This window comes from Silene latifolia, chromosome 7 (assembly GCF_048544455.1).
Source record: "Silene latifolia isolate original U9 population chromosome 7, ASM4854445v1, whole genome shotgun sequence".
NCBI classification, from domain to species: domain Eukaryota; kingdom Viridiplantae; phylum Streptophyta; class Magnoliopsida; order Caryophyllales; family Caryophyllaceae; genus Silene; species Silene latifolia.
The window spans coordinates 77273235-77276866 of NC_133532.1; the positions used below are offsets into that span (position 1 = coordinate 77273235).

General features: G+C 34.1%; 1 non-coding gene across 1 annotated transcript; it reads left to right on the top strand.

Annotated features, from left to right (window-relative positions):
* The first annotated feature begins 2583 nt into the window (after positions 1 to 2583).
* Positions 2584 to 2690, top strand: LOC141593684 (small nucleolar RNA R71). The gene has a single exon (XR_012521754.1). It is a non-coding gene; the product is annotated as a small nucleolar RNA R71 (small nucleolar RNA).
* Positions 2691 to 3632: the final 942 nt, after the last annotated feature.

Sequence of the window (3632 nt, forward strand, 5' to 3'; positions counted from 1 at the left end):
TCCTCTTTGCGGTTAGGCAATCAAGAGCACGAGGCTCTGATACCAATTGAAGAGTCTATTGATCCAAAATACTCAAGAGGGGGGGGGGGGTGAATTGAGGATTTAAAACTTTTTGAAAGCTTTTTCGATTGTGTAAATGTAATTGATTATTTAAAGTTTATTGATTAAACTTTAACTAATCAACTAATGATTGTAAGCAAGGTAAACGAAAGAACGAAACAAGAAGAGACACACGGATTTTTGAAGTGGTTCAGTTTCACAAGTCGAAACCTACGTCCACTATTCTCGATTAATAAATTTAGTACCTTTCTATGGATTACAAATTTACTAACCCAACTCGTACAACTAACTCTAGCTGTAACTCAATGAGTACCGTTAAATACTCGAGTGACTAACTTACGCTAATAAGAAAGCACTAATGATTCTAACAAAGGTCCACGTTAATGAACAAGTTAAGAAATCAACTAAGCACTATTATCTTATAACGATAACAATAAGAACGAATGCACAAGTTTATAATTCACACGACCTTTTTCGAAAATAAACAAAACAGTTTTTCTTGCTTTAAAACACGTTTTTTGTTTTGTGAAAATATATGAAAGTTATGCTCAAAGGTCTTAACTTTAATGATGTAAAGTATAGAGTATTTATAGTAAAAAGAGGAGCAAGGGTTTCGGTTTACTAAAAACCCTAGATGGCCGAAATATAAGATATGGAAATAGAATCATATCTTATTATTTTTATCCATAAAATCTTAGGAAAAGATATAAGTTGTTAATAGATTATCTTATCAAATATTCACTTAATATTCTTTCCTTAATATCCTAGATATGCCGAATGAATAAGGAAAAATCATAACAACTTTCCTTATTTTATTTAAGCAATCTCTTAGAAAGATATAGGATAAATATAAGATAATCTAATCAAATATATTTTCCTTAAACCCTAGATGCCGTGTGGGGTCTTTAGACTTGCCTTAATAAATAATATTTTCCTATCTTAACAACTCACCAATATCTTGGAGATTAGGAAAGATAATATAAGGAGATAAACAAATCTCTAACAAATATTATCCTAATACCTTAACCCTTATCCAAGCAAAGACTTATTGTGCAAGAAGGAAACTACTATTCACGTTTTACTATTCACAACACTATTCACGGCACTGTTCACGCGACACTATTCACACAGCACTATTCATCCCTAATATTTTTATAAGATAGAAAGGAATAAATCAAATAATAAAGAGATAATAAATCTCTTACCAAATATTATTTTAAAGATTTACTCAATCTTTTCCTTCTATATCTTTACAAAAATAATATCTTATAAGTTAGGAAAGAATAAATCAAAATAATATAAAATAGATATTAAATCTCTAATCAAATATTATAAAGATTTACACAAAACCCTAACTTGTACAAAGAGTCATCGTGTAAGAGAAAGAAACGACTCATAAGCCCATTCCTCTTTCACGAAACCCTAGGTAAGATAGATTAGGTTTAGGGTATTATAGAGTATGTAGAAACTAGAAACCCTAATTAGCAAGATGTCTCAACTCATAAGTTGATTCAATCATAATTACTAATTATAAGCTCATAGTAGAACCATACTCAATATTAAAATAAGCTCCCTTGTAAAATAAATACTTTTACTAAAACATTTAAAACGGTTTTCCAAAAACAATTTAAAAACTATTTTGTCGTGTGTTTTATAAACTTCACATCTCAATGTTATAGTAGAAGAGCTATAACATTGAGCTCTTTAACAAGTAATGTTATGGCTGTGAAGCTATAACTTTACCAATTTAAGAAGCGCATTCTTATGTTACCATTACGAGACAATCACCTACGCTATTCTAATCTTCGTTAGGAGATCTTCGAGTGTAGGCTACTTCATTATCCAAGCTTGATCAATCTTTAATTGAGCTTCATCTTCTCATGAATGCTTGAACAATTCTTCCATTATCTTTAATATCTTGATCCTTGATTGAGGGCATGATCATGATATGTTCTTGTATACTTCCGTCACAATTCTTTAATACTTGCGATTAGTAAGTCCAATCTAAAAGACTAAAACAAACAATTACGCGCAACGAGTATATAAAGTATAAAGCACTCTTGACATCATCAAAACATAAACATATATTCTATATGGTTCAACACATTCACTTGTTCATTTGTTCCCCTACATTCACTTTGGTCATGTCCCAAAGTTCCACAATTCTCACATATCCCACTTGGGATTGATGAAGATGCCGTCATGGCATTAACATGATGCTTTAGTGATTTTGAGGCTTCTACACGTCTAGCCATAGCTTTTTCAAACTTCAAATTGATGGTATCAATGTGAGCACTAAGTTGAGCACCCAATTGAGTAATGGAGTCCACTTCATGCTTTCCTCCTCTAGTAGCCTTGCGAGGTCTACTATATTGTGAGTTATGGACCGCCATTTCCTCAATTTTGTTCCAAGTTTGATTGTCATCAACTTCGGTGAACATTCCATTTGATCCCATGTTGAGAATGTTCCTTGAATCTTCATAAAGACCGTTCCAAAATTGTTGTACCAAGAACCACTTGCTAAGTCCATGGTGAGGACATGAGCGACAAATTCCCTTAAACCGCTCCCAAGCTTCATACAAAGGTTCTTCATCCCTTTGCTTAAAGCCCGTGATTTGAGCTCTTAGCATGTTAGTCTTAAAGCCAACTTTTTCCAAGAATCAATTCCAAGAGTAGCCTTATCAAGGCCTTTCAACCATTGTTTCGCGGTGCCAATTAGAGAAAAAGGAAATAAGACCCATCGAATTTGGTCTTGAGTTACACCGGTTTGAGAAATCGCATCACAATAGTCACAAAAGGTCTCCATATGAGAGTGAGGTCTTCACTAGGCATCCCCCCAAATTGGCTTCTTTCGACTAATTGGATAAATGCGGATTTGGCAATAAAATTTCCGGTTAGATGTTGTGGTGTGGGAGTACCATTGGGTAGGTTCTCCTTGGTGGGTACGGAATGTGATGGAAACTTAGGCATTGTGGGTTGATTTTGTGTTGGATTTTGTGTTGGGTTCTCCTCACCTTCTCTTGCAAAAGGGTCGATGAACTCAATAGTTGGTTGAATATCTACAACCTCACCAATACCTCTCAAAGTTCTCCTAGCAAGTCTTCTATTGGTTGTCAAAGTTCTTTCAATTTCACGATCAAAGGGTAACAAGTCACCTTGTGACCTTCTAGACATGCAAAATATCAAACAACAAGAAAAAAATTAAAACAAACCTTGAGGAGTTTTACTTCCCCAAGGCAAAGAAAAACACAACTAATAACAATAAAAGAAAATCTAAATCAAGTTAACACCGTCCCCGGCAACGGCGCCATTTTTGGTCGGAAACTATATCTTTTCGGTAACTTGTCGTTAGGAGCACCTAGACCAAAACACAATTTATAGCTTCACAAACAACTCTACAATTAGTAAAGAGGCAAGTAAAGGTCGGTTCCCAAGGGACGTGAATTGAGATGATATTTCTATTGCAACTAGTGGTGTCTTAGGGGTGTCACAATTGGGGTTTGAATAGAAGATCATTAAACTAAATAGCAATAAAAGTAAACAAGCAAGATGAATTAAAAGGGTTGTAAACA